We start from the raw sequence: 21292 nt of genomic DNA on the forward strand, positions 1-21292 counted from the left end.
GAGGAGCCCACATCACGGCCACGTGGCCTCATGGCCCAGCTCAGGTAAGGAACCTCGTACTTCCAGCAGTAGCAGCCGCATCCTTGAGGTCTGTCAGCCTGGAGGGCAGAGAGACAACTGGGAATGTTACAGTCCTAGAAGGACAGACACAATGCTACCGTGGTGCCCAGGCAAGGAAGAGCCCCACCTCAGCACTTCTTGGGCAACCAGTCTTGGTCATCAATTGGGGCCCTGGGAGAAGAACACCAGATCCTTAGGGTGTTTTCAGTGGACTTCCTGCTGCCCTCATGCAACCAAAGCTGGCTCCATCAAGGACTGGGACACTAAGGTGCCACCAGTGTAAGTCTGTTCACATGTTCCCACCCTCTCACTCAGAGAGCTCTTTCCTCTCTCTCCAAAGAAAAAATCACCTTTCTGTCTCATCATCCACAACTTTACACAAGTGGCTTCCTTCCCTCACCTGACACGAGTGTGCCTAGGAATGAGGCAAGTCTGGGTGTGGCAGAGAAACCAGCTAATACCTTCCTCCTCATCAACCAATTCTGAATGGTCAAAGATCATTTGAGAAGCATATTTTACATCTACTGCTCCCTCACCAATTCTCAGCTGCCCCGGATGTGGTCTGCTTTTCACAGTTAAATGTGACAAGTTCAGGTAAGAGCAGAGATTTCTCCTGCTGACCTCTGGAGTGCATCCTGGAGCTGAGACAGTAATTTCGTCTCTTCAAGTGTCTTGCCAACTATATAGGCTTAAATTCCAACCAACGTGTTGGTGGGAAAGAGAAGAAACAAGATGGAACTAGACACCAACATTCTTTATATTTAAGGTGACTTTATTTCCAGCAGCCACAATGGGACAGGAAAGGTCAGGGAGTAGAATACAGAGGCGAGAAGAGGAGAGAAACTTTCTTTATTCCAAATCCCAGCCTTCAGTTTGAGCTGATTTGGGGGAAGGAGAACGTGTCTCTTACATTTCCTCATTGAATCTTTCCTCTAAAGCAAAACCTCTGAACCAGCCTGTAGTTCTGGGTTCCCAACAGTCAGTTTAGTATGGTCTCTTGCTTTCTAAGCCAAATTCACAAAATATTCTGCAGTTTTCACACCTGCAGGGAAAGGTGGGTCTGCTTTCACGACAGCATCCAGGGGAAAAATAATACAAGACCCTTTTATAAGAAGTCATTCATCTGGGATAATTCTAAATGAAATCCTGGCATCTTCATCAAGTGTTTTCAGAGTGGCTAGAGGGAAGGAATTAGCAGAGAATTATTTGCTCAAGTTTCATTTGAGACACAGTCAATGGGAAGAGGATTTTGTATTTTGATAGGAGAATTCCTGTCTACAGCTACAGGAACTGTTGGTGTTGTCTACCAACAAAAAGCCTGCAGAAGCCACATGATGTCGCCCTCTTTTCCTGAAAAGGCTGACCTATGTGGATTCTTTCTCAAGGAGAGTACCAAAAAATCACTGCCAATATTCAAAATGATAGTGGGCAAAAGACAGCAGAAGGGCTAAAACCAGATATGATGCCAGTAACCGCAAATTAAGGTAACAGAAAATGGACCTCCACCAAGTCCAAACTATGGAAATACTGTGCGGGGGACAGTTATACTCTGCACTTATGGTAGAGAAGCACACACAAAGGGAAGGGTCAAATCCTGCCAGTGATTTTTTAAGACCACACACCTGAGTGTGTGTCATGTACACTCAACAGACTCACGTCCCAATTCACGTAGTCGTCTGTCAGGAATCTACATCTTTCCCCACCGATGCAGCACAACAGATTCACCAAAGTGACGGCAAAAAGGGCTAAGGAAACAAGATTTCAGGCTGGTGCTCCCTGAATATCACCCAACTTGTGGCTCGTCACGTGCATCCTCCTATCTCAGACCTTCATGTCTCTACAAGTATCGCTCCCTAGAAGCCTTTCCTTCTCTTCCACCAGACAAAAAATAAACAGCTCAAATATCACTTTCACCAGGCAGCCTTTCTGGACTCCCCAGTTCAAATAGGATGCCTCATCTCTGTGCTCGCCACCATCACTGTCTGTATTACACTGAGCTTTAATAATGGACTACTCATCTGACTAGGAGCAAGGAGCATGTTGTCCTTCCCCTGATGTCCCCAATATAGGGTCTCACCCACAATAAGTGCTCAATATACTGTTGAATAAATAAACTGAAAAAAACACAGTAAATAAAGGGGAAATACACTAGAACTGATGAATGCTAGTTTGGGCACCTAATAAATACCAGGTACTACGCTCATCAAATCCTCACAAACACCCTATGTTCAATTTGCTGATGATGAATCCAAGACTCAGTAAAGCTAAGTAACTTTTCTATAATTAAACAACCAACAAGGAGTGGCTAGATTAAAACCTGAGTTTGACTCCATGCTGCCTCTTAAATAGAAATGAAACACACACCTAGGCCCTGTTCCCTCACTTATCCCTAACCTTCAGGTACAAGACAAAAGGCAGGTTGGAAACACTCCTCCACTGTTTATACTGAGCCCCCTTTGCAGGTGAAGTGCCCAAGAGCACACCACTGCATCCTCATCTGCACCGCGGGCAAGCCCACTTTCCCTCATAGACATGGGTACCCACTGCACACCTCGGGGCTGGGTGAAGAGAACCCTCCTCTCTGCACACACTGCTCAATGTCTGCCTCTCTGCAGCCCTCCACACGAATCCTCGGTGCCAGGAACACTGGACGCAAGTGGCCCGGCATCTAGCTGGCTTCACTTTTAATCCAAATGAGGAAGAGGAAGGCGAAGGATATACTCCCACCCTCTTCAGAAGCTGCGGGTGGCCTGCTGGGCTAGTGCCAGAGTAAAGTGGATTCTCTTCTCTGTGACTAACAGGATTCTAGATCTTGTATGTGTCTGCAATGGCCATTTCCCACAGGGCATTTGTTTTTCCTTGTCTGACTTATCTTACTTAGCATAATACCCTCTAGATCCATCCATGTTTTTTTTGCTTTTTTTAAAAAAATATTTATTTATTTATTTAGGCTGCCCTGGGTGTTAGTTGCGGCACGCGGGATCTTCGTTGCAGCACGTGGGCTTCTTAGTTGTGGCATGCATGTGGGATCTACTTCCCCAACCAGGGATTGAACCCGGGCCGCCTGCATTGGGAGCATGGAGTCTTACCCACTGGACCACCAGGGAAGTCCCCCACCCATGTTTTTGCAAATGGCAAGATTTCTCTTTTTATGGCCAAGTAATATTCCACTGTATATATGTGCCACATCTTCTGTGTCCATTCATCTATCACTGGACACTTGGGTTGCTTCCATAACTTGGCTATCGTAAATAGTGCTGCAGTGAACACTGGGGTGCTACCAGCATCTCCTTGTTGCTGCTACTTTACTCAGTGTAGGAACTCTGCCACAGCCACACCCAATTGCTTCAACAGTGCCTTTTCCTCCAGAGGTCCGCTCCAAAATCCTCCACAGCTCCTCTCTTTTATCCTCTCTCCCACATCAAACCAATCTGCTCTCACCACTTCAACTATTACCTGCAGGAGACGAGTCACTTTTCAGACCCGACTTCTCTCAAGCTCTGTGTCCTCATCGCCAACTGTCTTCTCCACCTTTTCCACAGGCAAGTCCAACCACTTCAGCCCAGCTTGTCAGAACAGCTCTGCACTCTTTTTTTTGGCCGCGCCTTACGGCTTACAGCATCTCAGTTCCCCAACCAGGAACTGAACCCGGACCCCGGCAGTGAAAGTGCCAAGTCCTAACCACTGAACCTCCAGGGAATTCCCTAGCTCTGCACTCTTGACATTCCAGTTTCTTTCAGTGGAAATTTCTTTCCCTCAGTCACCTAAGAGGAAAACTTAAGTCACTTCTGATTTCTTCCTTTCTCTTAATCTCCAAAGCCAAACCAGTCACAAAACCTAAGAGATTCTTTCTTCATAGCACGCCCCCTCCTTTCATTTCAACCGCCATCCCAGATCCGGACTGCTGCAACAGCTTCCACACTGAAGTTTGTGTCTCCAGGGTCTGCCCTTCCTAATTCCATTCTGCAGGCAACCTCCAGGTTAACTTTGCTTAAATGTTACTTGATCAGTTACCTTTCCAAAAATTTTCCATGAGTCCTTCTTTAATATCACAGTAGCCCACCAACGACCTGCATCAGAATAACCTGGGGTACAGATTCCTGAGCCCCACTTTCAGAGAGGATTCAGTGGGTCTGAGGTAGGGCCAGGGATCTGTATTTTAAACAAGGCTTCTACATGATTCTCATGTAAGTCAATAAATAAATTCCAGACTTCTTAGCCTGAGTCTGGCTTCAGTCTTTTTTTAAGGTGTATTTCCATTTCCTTCCACCTTTAACTCTGTTATATGACCTGTTCTGGTCTTGTACTAATCCTTTCAAACCGGTCTGCAGGCCCTTACTCCACTCAGCCTCTTCCTTCCGAATCCTTATCATATTATATTTACCTTTTCCAGGCCCAGCTCAAGCTCCATCCTACCCATGAATATCTGTTGTGTAATTTATTCCTCTAATTGGATACTTTGTAAAGGCTATCTTTTACCGGTGTTCTCTTCTCGTATGAATATGCCTCATAAGCTCCATGATGGTTTTTACAGGAAAATCTTGTGTTTCTGTAACAGATAAATGCACAGCTATGCGAGTAGAAGGAGGAAGATCACTGCCCTAGTCTGGCCTCCTCCTCAGCAATGCCACCCAAGCCTCCCCGCAAAACGTCATGAGATATTAAGGCTCCCTAGAACAAAGTTTAAAAATTAATTGACTTGAGGGTGATGAATATTTTCAATGTCAGTTATACCTCCACAAAGCTGTTAAAAAAGAAACAATTTTTTTTTCCCTTAAAGGGATAAGAAAGGAAGGTAAAGAACTGCTGAGCATTCTGAAGATAAACAAAATGGCCTCAAACATCCTTTTCTTTCTATTTGCATGACCGGCTCAGTCCAATTCCTAGTCCCTCACCCCCCTCACCAAGTGCAGGGCTGTTGCAGTAGCATCCTGCCTGACGTCCCTGGATCCAGCCTCTCTCCTTCTAAAGCATCCAGTCTCAGGAATCTCAACATCCTGCTTGGCCATCTTTAGACAGCATTCAGAAGCTGTCTATCTCATTCTGCCTTCCACTCTCTGTGGGGTCATTTTGCCTCAAGTTTCCTCCTTAAGTGAGAGTGAATGACGAGCAGTCTATGCTAGAAAATCTATGACTGTTGTCTCAAACCATCAAGTCACCAGGGGCCAGGCCCAGAACAACTTGGACAAAGTATCTATTTCTGCAGAAAGCAATTATTCATTACACACTGACTGTATCACTCTCCTACATTACAGGAGTGTATGTGGCTCTTGGGATCTGAAGTTTCCTCTTCCTCCTCCATCTAAGTGTTTCCCTCAGTCACAGGGGAACTCAGGACATCGGAAACGGTTCAGAGTCTACAGTCATAAGATCTCTGATGGAATTACTTTAGTTGCTCAACAGTTATGTAAGAAGGTAGAACTGACTTGTCTGAAATCGAACAGAATGAGTATAGGAATCAGACCCATTTTCTCTTATGAGATAAATCCTAAACTATGTCTCCCTAAAGAAAGCTGGAGGAGCATGGAATTTCTTTAAGGTCCTGTTAAGAAAGGAAGGCCAATACCCCAACCCTAATGAGAAGGAAGGGTCACTACCACAAGTTGAGAAGGGTAGCTCTTGTAGAACACAGTTATGTCAGAGTAGTTAGCAAACCTCAGGAAAAAATACAGCTTACAGCAGCTAGAGCTGAGGGAGAGCCATCTGCAAATTACTAAAAAGTGAAAACAGCTGAAGGCTTAACATAATTAAGTGACTAGCTCTCCTGAAGCCTTGACCTTCAGCAGCTTCTGAAAGAAGCCTCAGGTGAGCTCTCTAAAGCAGTGGTCCTCCAAGTGTGGTCCCAGACCCTGAGGGAACCCTAAGACTCTTTCAGGGGTTCCACTAGCTGAAACTATTTTCATAACAAAACTAAGATGTGATTTGCCTTTTTTTACTGTGCCAGCCTTTCCACTGATGGTGCAAGAGCAATGGTGGGTCAAACTGCTGGTTCCTGAGTAGGAGTCGAGACAATGGCACCAAGCGAGATTCTTCACCACCACACACTCCTTCACTGCACAGTGAAAGAAGAAATGCTAGCTTTACTTAAGAATGTCCTTGATGATGCAATAAAAATGAAATCTCAATCCTCAAGTACATCTTTTTAATATTCTGTTACAAAATGAGAAGTACATATAAAATAGAAGACGATGGTTGTCTCTAAATAAAGCACTTGTTTGAATTGCAAAATTTCTCTGTGGAACATCATGTTTACTTGAAAGAATGAAGGACACAAAAGTGATGGTTATTCAGACGTTGATACTTGGCAGGCATTCTCTAGAAAATGAAACAGAGTAAGCCTGTCGCTTCAGGGAAAACAGCTGACAGTGTTTGTTGCCAATGATAAAATCTGAGCTTCCAAGAGAAAATTCTAATTTTGGCAAAATTGTATCTGCCACCCTGAGCTTGACAGCTTCCCAATACTTAACCATCTTTCTGATGAGTGTGGTGATAATATATTGTTTTTTGATACTGTAAAATAAAATGTGGCAACATTTATAAGATCTACATAACTCAATGAACCAGTATTTTCTAAATATCTATCACACAATGTCAAAGAATCAGGCGCGGGTAAAAGGTCCGGTCAAAGTCAGAGACAGACCAATGGATTCTAATGAAACAAAGTATGAAAAGCTCACTGATAACATTTCAGATTCCATTGCAGCTAAACTGCATAAAACCACCCCTTGTTAACTTCTGTGTAGTACCAAAGAAGAATATCCACTATTGTCTGAAAAGGCCACAGAAATATTCCTCCCTTTTCCAACTAATTATCTATGTGAGGCTGGATTTTCGTCATCATTCAATCACAACAACATATCGAACCAACTGAATGCAGAAACAAATATGAGAATCCAGCTGTCTTCTATTAAGCCAGACAACGAGATTCTCAAAAACAATGCCACTCTTCTCACTAATATTTCTGAAACAACCGCATTTTGCATTTTTAAAAATGCTACTTATGTTTACTTGTAAGGGGTTTATTATAATTTCTAAATGAATTAATAAATAAATACTTCAATTTCTAGTATGGAGTAGATATTTATCCCACATTAAAAAATACACTGAAGACCCCAAAGAGCTTTAAAAGTGCAGATAAGAGGGACTTTCCTGGTGGTCCAGTGGTAAAGAATCCTCCTTCCAATGCAGGGGACGTGGGTTCGATCCCTGGTCGGGGAACTAAGATCCCACATGCCATGGGGCAACTAAACCCGCACACTGCAACTACTGAGCTCCTGCACCTCAACAAGAGAGCCCACATGCCGCAAACTACAGAGCCCACACACCCTGGAGCCCACGTGCCACAACTAGAGAAGAGAAAACCCACACGCCACGCACCACAATGAAAGATCCCGCGTGCCTCAGTGAAGATCCCGCGGGCCGCAAGTAAGACCTGAAGCAGCCAAAAATAAATAAATTAATTTAAAAAAAAAACTGCAAATAATGAGAACCTCTGGTCTAGAATAGCACTGCCTGTCCAGGACGTCCAAGAGGCTCCCAAGGCAAGGTCCTTTGTATTTCAGGGCCTAACAGAAATTAGCACTCTCAGTATTTGTTCCAAAAATACCAGGTCTGGCTTCCCAGTTCTGCCAGAAGAGAGGATGAGAAGTTCTGGGCATTAAAGAAAGGTTTTCTCTGCATTTCACCAACAGATCAAAGCATCTGATTGCATGCTAAAATACAGGAAGCCTATGACCAGACAATTCCAAGGTCATAGAAGGAATCTAGCAGGAAAGCTACACTCAACTCCACATCATGAGTACCAGATCCTGAAGTTAAAGGTTCATCTAAGTTTTGCAGGTGAGAGCTGGGTGAAGAATTAAAAACAGTAGAAAACAGGATTGGTTCAAGATGGTGGAGCAGAAGGACGTGCACTCACTCCCTCTTGCGAGAGCACCAGAATCACAACTAACTGCTGAACAATCATCGACAGAAACACCCTGGAACTCACCAAAAAAGATAACCCACATCCAAAGACAAAGGAGAAGCTGCAGTGAGACGGTAGGAGGGGCGCAATCACAATAAAATCAAATCCCATAACTGCTGGGTGGGTGACTCCCAAACTGGAGAACACTTATACCACAGAAGTCTACCCACTGGAGTGAAGGTTCTGAGCCCCACGTCAGTCTTCCCAACCTGGAGGTCCGGCAACGGGAGGCGGAATTCCCAGAGAATCAGACTTTGAAGGCTAGCGGGATTTGATTGCAGGACTTTGACAGGACTTGGGGAAACAGAGACTCCACTCTTGGAGGGCACACACAAAGTAGTGTGTGCATCAGGACCCAGGGGAAAGGAGCAGTGACCCCATAGGAGACTGAACCAGACCTACCTGCTAGTGCTGGAGGGTCTTCTGCAGAGGCCAGGGGTGGCTGTGGCTCACCATGGGGACAAGGACACTGGCAGCAGAAGTTCTGGGAAGGACTCCTTGGCGTGAGCCCTCCTGGAGTCCACCATTAGCCCCACCAAAGAGCCTGTAGGCTCCAGTGCTGGGTCGCCTCAGGCCAAACAACCAACAAGGAGGGAACTCAGCCCCACCCATCAGCACAGAAGCGGATTAAAGTTTTACTGAGCTCTGCCCACCAGAGCAACAGTCAGCTCTACCCACCACCAGTCCCTCCTCTTAGATAGCTTCATCCACCAGAGGGCAGACAGCAGAAGCAGGAAGAACAACAATCCTGCAGCCTGTGGAACAAAAACCACATTCACAGAAAGACACACAAAATGAAAAGGCAGAGGACTATGTACCAGATGAAGGAACAAGATAAAACTCCAGAAAAACAACTAAATGAAGCTGAGATTGGCAACCTTCCAGAAAAAGAATTCAGAATAATGATAGTGAAGATGATCCAGGACCTCGGAAAAAGAATGGAGGCTAAGATAGAGAAGATGCAAGAAATGTTTAACAAAGACCTAGAAGAATTAAAGAACAAACACCTAGGAGGGACCTTCAAGATGGCGGAGGAGTGAGATGTGGAGATCACCTTCATCCCTACAAATACATGAAAAATGCACCTACATGAGGAACAACTCCTACAGAACACCTACTGAATGCTGGCAGAAGACCTCAGACTTCCCAAAAGGCAAGAAAATCCCCATGTAGCTGGGTAGGGCAAAAGAAAAAACAGAGACAAAAGAATAGGGGTGGGACCTGCACCTCTGGGAGGGAGCTGTGAAGGAGGAAAGGTTTCCACACACTAGGAAGCCCCTTTGCGGGCGGAGACTGCGGGTGGCGGAGGGGGAAGCTTCGGAGCCACGGAGGAGAGCGCAGCAACAGGGGTGCACAGGGCAAAGCGGAGAGATTCCCACACAGAGGACTGGTGCCGACCAGCACTCACCAGCCCAAGATGCTTGTCTGCTCACCCGCCGGGGCGGGTAAGGCCTGGGAGCTGAGGCTCGGGCTTCGGAGGTCAGACCCCAGGGAGAGGACTGGGGTTGGCTGCGTGAACACAGCCTGCAGGGGGTTAGTGCGCCATGGCTAGCCGGGAGGGAGGCCGGGAAAAAGTCTGGACCTGCCTAAGAGGCAAGAGACCATTGTTTCAGGGTGCACAAGGAGAGGGGATTCCTTCCCTGTCTGCCCACAGAAGGCAGAGCACCGCCTAAACAAGCTCAAGAGAAGGGTACAAGCCACGACCATCAGCTCGGACACCAGAGATGGGCATGAAACGCTAATGCTGCTGCTGCAGCCACCAAGAATCCTGTGTGCAAGCACACGTCACTATCCACACACACCCCCAACCCCCCAGGAGCCTGTGCAGCCCGCCACTGCCAGGGTCCTGTGATCCAGGGACAACTTCCCAGGAGAACACACGGCACGCCAGGCCCCTGCAATATCATGCTGGCCTCTGCCGCTACAGGCTCACCCGGCATTCCAATTATAACTACCGTACCCCTCCCTCCCCCCAGCATGAGTGAGCCAGAGCCCCCTAATCAGTCGCTGCTTTAACTCTGTGCTGTCTGGGTGGGAGCAGAAGCCTGAGGGCGACCTACATACAGAGGTGGGGCCAAATCCAAAGCCGAACCCCAGGAGCTGTGCAAAGATGAGAAAGGGAAATTTCTCCCAGCGGCCTCAGGAGCAGTGGATTAAATCCTCACAATCAACTTGAGGTGCCCTGCATCTGTGGAATACCTGAATAGACAACGAATCAACCCAAAATTGAGGCAGTGGACTTTGGGAGCAACTGGAGACTTGCGGTTTGCCGTCTGCCACCAACTTGTTTCTGATTTTTATGTCTACCTTAGTATAGTTTTTAGCACTTGTATCACTAGTGGATTTGTTTATTGGTTTGGTTGCTCTCTCTTTTTTTTTAAATTACGTTTTTATTGTAATAATTCTTTTTTTTCTTTTTGCAGTACGCGGGCCTCTCGTTGTGGCCTCTCCCGTTGTGGAGCACAGGCTCCGGATGCGCAGGCTCAGCGGCCATGGCTCACGGGCCCAGCCGCTCCGCGGCATGTGGGATCTTCCCAGACCGGGGCACGAACCCATGTCCCCTGCATCAGCAGGCAGACTCTCAACCACTGTGCCACCAGGGAAGCCCTATTGTAATAATTTTTAAAATATTTTTATTTTATTTTTATTTATATTTATTTTTCTTTCTTTCTTTTTTTTCCTCCCGAGCCGTGTGGCTGACAGGGTCTTGGTGCTCTGGCCTGATGTCAGGCCTGAGCCTTTGAGGTGGGAGAGCCGAGTTCAGGACATTGGACCACCAGAGACCTCCCAGCCGCACGTAATATCAATCAGCGAGAGCTCTCCCAGAGACCTCTGTCTCAACACTAAGACCCAGCTCCACCCAATGGCCAGCAAGCTCCAGTGCTGGATGCTCCAGGCCAAACAACTAGCAAGACAGGAACACAACCCCACCCATTAGCAGAGGCTGCCTAAAATCATACTAAGTTCACAGACACACCAAAACACAGCACTGGATGCAGCCCCACCCACCAGAAAGACAAGATCCAGCCCCACCCACCAGAACACAGGCACCAGTCCCCTCCACCAGGAAGCCTACACAAGCAGCTAAACAACCTTACCCACTGGGGGCAGATACCAAAAACAATGGGAACTACAAACCTGCAGCCTGCAAAAAGGAGACCCCAAACACAGTGTATTCAGCAAAATGAGAAGACAGAGAAATATGCAGCTGATGAAGGAGCAAGGTAAAAACCCACCAGACCGGCCTTCGCTGATGGTGCAGTGGTTGAGAGTCCGCCTGCCGCTGCAGGGGACACAGGTTCGTGCCCCGGTCTGGGAAGATCCCACATGCCGCGGAGTGGCTAGGCCCATGAGCCATGGCCGCTGAGCCTGCGCGTCCGGAGCCTGTGCTCCGCAACAGGAGAGGCCACAACAGTGAGAGGCCAGTGTACCGCAAAAAGAAACAAAACAAAACAAACAAACAAAAAAAAACCCACCAGACCAAACAAATGAAGAGGAAATAGGCAGTCTACCTGAAAAAGAATTCAGAGTAATGATAGTAAAAATGATCCAAAATCTTGAAAACAAAATGGAGAAAATACAAGAAACATTTAACAAGAGCCTAGCAGAACTACAGAGCAAACAAACTGATGAACAACACAATAAATGAAATTAAAAATTCTCTAGAAGCAATCAATAGCAGAATAACTGAGGCAGATTAGTGACAGAAGAACAGATAAGTGACCTGGAGATAAAAAGTGGAAATAACTACCACAGAGCAGAATAAAGAAAAAAGAATGAAAAGAATTGAGGACAGCCTCAGAGACCTCTGGGCCAACATTAAATGCACCAACATTCAAATTATGGGGGTACCAGAAGAAGAAGAGGAAAAAAAAAGGCTCTGAGAAAATATCTGAAGAGATTATAGTTGAAAACTTCCCTAACATGGGAAAGGAAATATTCAATCAAGTCCAGGAAGTGCAGAGAGTCCCATACAGGATAAATCCAAGGAGAAACACGCCAAGACACATATTAATCAAACTATCAAAAATTAAAACAAAGAAAAGATATTAAAAGCAGCAAGGGAAAAGCAACAAATAACATACAAGGGAATACCCATAAGGTTAACAGCTGATCTTTCAGCAGAAACTGCAAGCTAGAAGGGAGTAGCAGGACATATTTAAAGTGATGAAGGGGAAAAAACTACAAACAAGATTACTCTACCCAGCAAGGATCTCATTAAGATTCCATGGAGAAATTAAAACCTTTACAGACAAACAAAAGTTAAGAGAATCCAGCACCACCAAACCACCTTTACAACAAATGCTAAAGGAACTTCTCCAGGCGGGAAACACAAGAGAAGGAAAAGACCTATGATAACAAACACAAAACAATTAAGAAAATGGTATTAGGAGCATACATATTGATAAATACCTTAAATGTAAATGGATTAAATGCTCCAACCAAAAGACACAGACTGGCTGAATGGATACAAAAACAAGACCCGTATATATGCTGTCTACAAGAGACCCACTTCAGGCCTAGGGACACATACAGACTGAAAGTCAGGGGATGGAAAAAGATACTCCATGCAAATGGAAATCAAAAGAAAGCTGGAGTAGCAATTCTCATATCAGACAAAATAGACTTTAAAATAAAGACTACTACAAGAGACAAAGAAGGACACTACATAATGATCAAAGGATCAATCAAAGAAGAAGACATAACTATTGTAAATATTTATGGAGCACCTCAAAACATAAGGCAAATGCTAACAGCCATAAAAGGGGAAATTGACAGTAACACAAGTGGGGACTTTAACACCCCACTTTCACCAATGGACAGATCATCCAAAATGAAAATAAATAAGGAAACACAAGCTTTAAATGACACAATAAACAAAATGGACTTAATTGATATTTATATGACATTGCATCCAAAACCAACAGAATACACTTTCTTCTCAAGTGCTCATGGAACATTCTCCAAGATAGATCATATCTTGGGTCACAAATCAAGCCTTGGTAAATTTAAGAAAACTGAAATCGTATCAAGTATCTTTTCCAACCACAACACTCTGAGACTAGTTAACAATTACAGGGAAATATCTGTAAAAAATACAAACACGTGGAAGTTAAGCAATACACTACTAAATAACCAAGAGATCACTGAAAATATCAAAGGGGAAATCAAAAAAAAACCTAGAAACAAATGACAATGAAAACATGACGACCCAAAACCTATGGGATGCAGCAAAAGCAATTCTAAAAGGGAATTTTATAGCAATACAATCCTACCTAAAGAAACAAGAAACATCTCAAATAAACAACCTAACCGTACACCTAAAGCAATTAGAGAAAGAAAAAAAAAAACCTCAAAGTTAGCAGAAGGAAAGAAATCATAAAGATCAGATCAGAAATAAATGAAAAAGAAATGAAGGAAACAATAGCCAAAATCAATAAAACTAAAAGCTGGTTCTTTGAGAAGATAAACAAAATTGATAAACCATTAGCCGGAGTCATTGAGGAGAAAAAGGGAGAAGACTCAAATCAACAGAATTAGAAATGAAAAAGGAAAAGTAACAACTGAGTGCAGAAACACAAAGAATCATGAGAGATTACTACAAGCAACTCTATGCAAATAAAATGGACAACGTGGAAGAAACGGACAAATTCTTAGAAAAGCACAATCTTCCAAGACTGAACCAGGAAGAAATAGAAAATATAAACAGACCAATCACAAGCACTGAAATTGAAACTGTGATTAAAAATTTTCCAACAGGGCCTTCCCTGGTGGCGCAGTGGTTGGGAGTCCACCTGCTGATGCAGGGGACACGGGTTCGTGCCCCGGTCCGGGAAGATCCCGCATGCCGTGGAGCGGCTGAGCCCGTGAGCCATAACCACTGAGCCTGTGCATCCAGAGCCTGTGCTCCACAACGGGAGAGGCCACAACAGTGAGAGGCCCGCGTACCACCAAAAAAAAAAAAAATTTCCAACCAACAAAAGCCCAGGACCAGATGGCTTCACAGGTGAATGCTATCAAACACTTAGAGAAGAGCTAACACCTGTCCTCAAACTCTTCCAAAATATAGCAGAGGGAGGAAAACTCCCAAACTCATTCTACGAGGCCACCATCACCCTGATACCAAAACCAGACAAAGATGTCACAAAAAGAGAAAACTACAGACCAATATCACTGATGAACATAGATACAAAAATCCTCAACAAAATACTAGCAAACAGAATCCAACAACACATTAAAAGGATCATACACCATGATCAAATGGGATTTATCCCAGGGATGCAAGGATTCTTCAATATACGCAAATCAATCAATGGGATACAGCATATAAACAAATTGAAGAAGAAAAACCATATGATCATCTCAATAGATGCAGAAAAAGGTTTTGACAAAATTCAACACCCATTTATGATAAAAACACTCCAGAAAGTGGGCACAGAGGGAACCTACCTCAACATAATAAAGGCCATATATGACAAACCCACAGCAAACATCATTCTCAATGGTGAAAAACTGAAAGCATTTCCTCTAAGATCAGGAATAAGACAAGGATGTCCACTCTCACCACTATTATTCAACATAGTTTTGCAAGTCCTAGCCTTGGCAATCAGAGAGGAAAAAGAAATAAAAGAAATACAAATTGGAAAAGAAGTAAAACTGCCACTGTTTGCAGATGACATACTATACATAGATAATCCTAAAGATGCCACTAGAAAACTACTAGAGCTAATCAATGAATTTGGTAAAGTTGCAGGATACAAAATTAACGCACAGAAATCTCTTGCATTCCTATATACTAACAACAAAAGATCAGAAAGAGAAATTAAAGAAACAATCCCATTCACCATTGCAACAAAAAGAATAAAAACCTAGGAATAAACCTACCTAAGGACATAAAAGACCTGTACGCAGAAAACTATAGGACACTGATGAAAGAAATCAAAGATGACACAAACAGATGGAGAGAATACTATGTTCTTGGATTAGAAGAGTCAATATTGTGAAAATGACTGTACTTCCCAAAGCAATCTACAGATTCAATGCAATCCCTATCAAATTACCAACAGCATTTTTTGCAGAACTATAACAAAAAATCTTAAATTTGTATGGAGACACAAATGACCCCAAATAGCCAAAGCAATCTTGAGGGAAAAAAACGAAGCTAGGGGGTTTCCCTGGTAGTGCAGTGGTTGAGAATCTGCCTGCTAGTGCACGGGACACAGGTTCGAGCCCTGGGCTGGGAGGATCCCACATGCCGCGGAGCAACTAGGCCTGTGAGCCACAACTACTGAGCCTGCGCGTCTGGAGCCTGTACTCCGCAACAAGAGAGGCTGCGATAGTGAGAGGCCCACGCACCGCGATGAAGAGTGGCCCCCACTTGCCACAACTAAAGAAAGCCCTCACACAGAAACGAAGACCCAACACAGCCAAAAATTAATTAATTAATTAATTTTTAAAAAATGGAGCTAGAGGAATCAAACTCCTTGACTTCAGACTATACTGCAAAGCTACAGTAATCAAGACAATATGGTACTGGCACAAAAAAAAGAAATATAGGTCAACAGAACAGGATAGAAAGCCCAGAGGTAAACCCACGTGCCTATGGTCAACTAATCTATGACAAAGGAGGCAAGGATATACAATGGAGAAAAAACAGTCTCTTCAATAAATGGTGCTGGGAAAACTGGACAACTACATGTAAAAGAAAGAAATTAGAACACTCCGTAACACCACACACAAAAATAAACTCAAAATGGATTAAAGAACTAAATGTAAGACTAGACATTATAAAACTCTTAGAGGAAAACATCAGAAGAACACTCTTTGACATAAATCACAGCAAGATCTTTTTTGATCCACCTCCTAGAGTAATGGAAATAAAAACAAAAATAAACAAATGGGAACTAATGAAACTCAAAAGATTTTGCACAGCAAAGGAAACTGTAAACAAGATGAAAAGACAACCCTCAGAATGGGAGAAAATATTTGCAAATGAAGCAACTGACAAAGGATTAATCTCCAAAATTTACAAGCAGCTCATGCAGCTCAATCTCAAGAAAACAAACAACCCAATCCAAAAATGGGCAGAAGATCTAAATAGACATTTCTCCAAAGAAGACATACAGATGGCCAACAAACACATGAAAAGATGCTCAACATCACTAATTATTAGAGAAATGCAAATCAAAACTACAGTGAGGTATCACCTCACACCAGTTAGAATAGGCACCATCAGAAAATCTACAAACAATAAATGCTGGAGAGGGTGTGGAGAAAAGGGAACCCTCTTGCACTGTTGGTGGGAATGTAAATTGATACAGCCACTATGGAGAACAGTATGGACGTTCCTTAAAAAACTAAAAATAGAATTACCATATGACCCAGCAATCCCACCACTGGGCATATACCCAGAGAAAACAATAATTCAAAAAGACACATGCACCCCAATGTTCACTGCAGCATTATTTACAATATCCAGGTCATGGAAGCAACCTAAATGCCCATCGACAGATGAATGGATAAAGAAGATGTGGTACATATATGCGATGGAATATTACTCAGCCATGAAAAGGAATGAAATTGGGTCATTTGTAGAAACGTGGATGGACCTAGAGGCTGTCATACAGAGTGAAGTAAGTCAGAAAGAGAAAAACAAATATCGTATATTAACGCATATATGTGCAATCTGGAAAAATGGTACAGATGAACCAGTCTCCAAGGGAGAAACAGAAACACAGATGTAGAGAACAAAAGTGGACACCAAGGGGGGAAAAGCAGGGTATGGGAGTGGGGCGGTGGTGGTGGGATGAACTGGGAGATTGGGATTGACATATATATACTAATATGTACAAAACGGATAACTACTGAGAACCTGCAGTATAAAAAATAAATAAATAGAATAAAATTTTAAAATAAATAAAAATAGTAGAAAACAGAGAAAAAATAGTTTTTCAGCAAGGGATTTTTCATTTACATATTCATTTTTGGATTTGGTTATAAATATTCTGTCTCCCTTCTTCCGTCCCTTTTCCCCTACCTACTCTCTCAAAGTTGGTGCTCCTCTGTGCTCAGTCTTCTCACTTGGCCTGGCACATAGTAAGCGCTCGATAAATGGCAGTTGCAACTATTAACACAAACTTTCCCAAAGCAAAGCAACCTCATTTATCCCATGGCCTCAACCATCTCCTACATTCTCAACTTTCTTTCATCACTCAGACATGTCAGAACAACCTCCCAGGGCTTTCTTCCTTGATGTGCTGCAGGAACCTCAATTCAGCATGCCCAAACTCCTTTATCTTTCTCCTCAAAGCCCTCCTCCTAATAGTTCCTCCTGCATCACCACCCACTTAATCACTGAAGTCAGAAAACAAGGATCATTCCAGACTGCTCTTTGTCCCACTCCCTACATCTACTTTGCCACCAGGTTTTGTCCACTCTACCACTGTTAATCTCTCTCTAAACCCTCTCCCTCACTGCAACCACTATAAAGCCCTCATCCTCTCTAGTCTGGTCTCTAGTTTTCTCATTGGCCCCCTGCCTTCAGTCTAAAATCTTACTTATTCAAACTGCACACTGACACTACAGTAGTAATCTCAAGCACAAATCTGATGTTACCTTCCTGCTAATTACCTTTCCGTGGTCTTCCTGCAATATACTCTTCCGATGATTTTACTCATGTATTCCCCTAGGAATTTTTAAAACCATGTATTCCGTGGGGAGTTCCTGGTGGCCTAGTGGTTAGGATTCCAGACTTTCACTGCCATGGCCCAGGTTCAATCCCTGGTTGGGGAACTGAGATCCTGCAAGCCATGCGGTAGAGCCAAAAAAAAAAAAAAAAATTAAACCCATGTATTCCTTGCACATCTTAAAGTTGAACTCTAAAATTTTTCATCACAAGTTTAAACAAGTTTATCCTTTTGTTAAGAGGAGGTAGAAAATACTAAATATTTTATAGAAAGAACTAAGGTAAGGATTAACTGTAACTGAAATAAACATTTCATGACGATTTAATAAAATGAGTTTTAACTATCTGATTAACACATCTAAACTAAAAGAAATCTCTCTTAAAAAAATTTATGCAACTTCTATCCAATACAGGTTGAAAAATCTGTGGTCCCAAAAAACATTTTAGACACATTTAACTGTTGTGTTCTTTTTTTTTTTTTTTTAATATTTATTTATTCATTTCACTGCACCGGGTCTTGGATGCAGCATGCAGGATCTTCATCGCTGCATGCAGGATCTTTTAGTTGCAGCATGCAGGATCTAGTTCCCTGACCAGGGATCGAACTTGGGCCCCCTGCATTGGGAGGGTGGAGTCTTAACCACTGGACCACCAGGGAAGTCTCCAACTGTTGTGTTCTTCTGAATTCAGAATATCCCAACAAGGAACAAGCTTCACTCTAACAGCAGTGTGTATTACACAGGGGAAGACAGGAAGACTTCTAGGGTTTGTTTGTTTGTTTGTTTTTTCTAGGTGATCTCATCTCTATGACCCTATTAGGACATTTATTCATGAATTCAATAGTTATGTCCCGAACAGAAGGGTAGAATAGTACAATGATTAGAGTATAGATGCTGCAGTCTCAGGCTTTCCGGGTTTGGATCCACTTAGTGGCCCTCAGACTTTGGGCAAGTCAATTTTTTCCCATATGGCTCAGTTTTCTTACCAAATCTGGCTTCACTCGGTGAGTCAGGGGGAAGGGAGAGCCACACAGAGTACAAGGTGGTGAGTACCGTAGACAGCCAGGACTGCTGGACCTCCCGGCTTCTGGGAATGCGGTGAATATAGTATTCGGGAAACGTAGCACTGGAGTTTCTATCAGCTCGATTTACTTCAAAAGAATTTATTTTACGGGCACTCATTTCATCAGTGTCAGCAATGATATAACGTCTAGGAGAGTAGGCATCGTACAAGTTCTCGAGCAGCCTCAGGATCTCAGTGGTATGCCCACCGGACCCAGCCACCACCAAGAGGCTGAGAGACCGCCGGAGCACAGCGGCGCGGGGACGCAGCACTACCCATAGCCGCACTGCCAGCAGCACGGCCACGGCTCCTGCCGCCGCCACGAGGATAAGGGTGCCACCCATTCAAAGAGAAGACGCATGCGTGCTATCCCCCGGCGCCGGCCGCTGAAGCCCTTCTAGGTTTTTGAGGTAACTTAATCAAACACCAAAGAAGGCCCCCCTGAAATTAATATTTCCAAAATATTCCGTTTGCCAACCTGAGGTTTTTATACTCAGAAAAATATGCTATAGTAAAATTTGAGAGCGTGAGAGATATGACACTCTCCACCCCTTTTTTGTAAGGTCAGTTTTAGAAGCGTTCATTTGGAAGCTGAGGATCTGGGAACTGATTCTTCTAAAACTATATGTGCATATCTATCCCTTGGAAGTCTCAGGCCCCTGAATATCCTGCTTGAAAACCACTGCTCTGGAGGATGTAGTTTTAACTCCTCAGCAAAACATCCAAAGCCCTTTGTGATCTAACCCCTATTAATTTCCCTATTCCTATTTGTCCCGGGCTGGTTCCCTCCAAACACAGCTCAGGTCTATCCGACTGTTTCCAGTTCTCTTTTCAGGCCTTTACTAAAGCTACTTTAGTATCTTTACTAAAGCTACTTTGTATCTGGAATGTCCTCTCACTTCTTTATTCCCAGAAAACACTTGATACATTTTTCAATGCTCCATTCAGCCCAATTAATAAGCAGCTGGTAACTTTACGGGCACCAAGTGAGTGGTTTTTATGCAAACAATGCCTCAGTATTTATTGCAAGAAATTAAGGATGGGATAGAACACTGTCCCAAAGGGTCTCCCGGCTACTCGTTGACTGGCTAAATCAACAGGTAATGACGTTAAGGAAGATGGGATCTGGAGTAACTGAGAGAGCAGGGATAACTCCCTAAGGAAGGAAGGATTAAAACATTTCCTAGATCCAGATTGGGAATGTGAAGACCAGGGAATGGGGATAATATAGTTTTCCAAGTAAATTTGGGTTAAATATCCTTCTAATGTTCTATCAGAACGCACACCACACATAAGGCAAATGCTGTTTACCTGATTAAAATCTCCCCTAGACTATAAGCTCTGTGAAAACACGCCTGCCTTGCTCACCACTGTATCCGCCCCCCCGCCGGGGCTTCCACAGTGCCCTGGCTCACTAAATATTTGTCGATGTTTATTAAAAATTGTTGAATGATTAAATGAAGTAATGGATGTATGGATACATGAAGAATTTAATTCCACAGCATCTCGGATGCTGTTTGAATCTCTAGTTTAAGAAAGTATTTCTCTACAGATAGTGAAGATGGGGAAGTTAAAAAGTGGGTATCCATGTAAAATTCAGCCGTGAGGCCTGAGAGGAGCTTGGGCTTACACCCAAGCAGGGAGAATTTAAACTGCAGCGGAGCGGGAAAGACGAGGCACGGAGGCCCAGGGTGAGAGGATGCTGCAGGGTTCGGGGCACCCAAAGGCGGGGCGACTAAGTTCACTGGGCGTGGCGGGGAAGGGGGCGGAGGGGGGAGGGGGGAGAAGGGTTCCGAAGAGGCGCGAAGTCCTGGCAGGGTGGGAGGACGCGGCCCCCTCTCCTCCCAGGGGATGGAGAGGTGGCGGGCAGGAAGCAGGGCTGGGACAGGAGCGGCCAGAGGGCTGGGGGCCGCGTGAAAGGACTCGGGCAGAGGGAGGGGCGGGAGAGTCGGGGCGGCGGAGGGTCATTTTCCTGGCTCCACGGCCACACTCACCCAGCGGACTCAGCTTCGCCCCGGCTGGGCGCCGGCTCCGGGCTGCTTCCTCCCTTGGCCTTCCGGGCGAGCGGGCGGCCTCAGGCGCCCCTAGCAACCACGCACGGCCACACGGCCCGCGCTATCAGCCGCCGGCGCCGCTGCCACCAGCCACGCACTGCGCGCGCCCCCAGCGGACGGACGGAGGGCCTGAAGGGGCGATCCCAGCGGGAGGGAGGCAGGCGCGCGGAATCTCGGGGATTGTGGAGTTTGGGAGGGCAGGCGGTCACAGGGCTCGCGCCCACGCAATCGCTTCAACGGGGGTGGGACTCGTCGAGTGGCATTCTGGGAGATGTAGTCTCAAGGTTAAATCTGTTAAAGGCTAAGCTCTGGCGCTGCAGGACCCCGCTATACCTTGATTCTACCTAACCCCTATGGACTCTTTCTTCGGCCGTGCCTTAATTCGCTCCTCTAAAATCAAAGAGCTCAGGCTTTATTAAAGGATTTTCTTGTAGTTCCTTCCAGTAAGCCTTTGAGTTTGACCCC

General features: G+C 44.5%; 1 pseudogene; it reads right to left on the reverse strand.

The window, feature by feature from the left end:
* Positions 1–4932: 4932 nt before the first annotated feature.
* On the reverse strand, positions 4933–20756 carry LOC109550531 (UDP-N-acetylglucosamine transferase subunit ALG14 pseudogene; annotated as a pseudogene).
* Positions 20757–21292: the final 536 nt, after the last annotated feature.

This window comes from Tursiops truncatus, chromosome 7 (genome assembly GCF_011762595.2).
Source record: "Tursiops truncatus isolate mTurTru1 chromosome 7, mTurTru1.mat.Y, whole genome shotgun sequence".
NCBI classification, from domain to species: Eukaryota; Metazoa; Chordata; class Mammalia; order Artiodactyla; family Delphinidae; genus Tursiops; species Tursiops truncatus.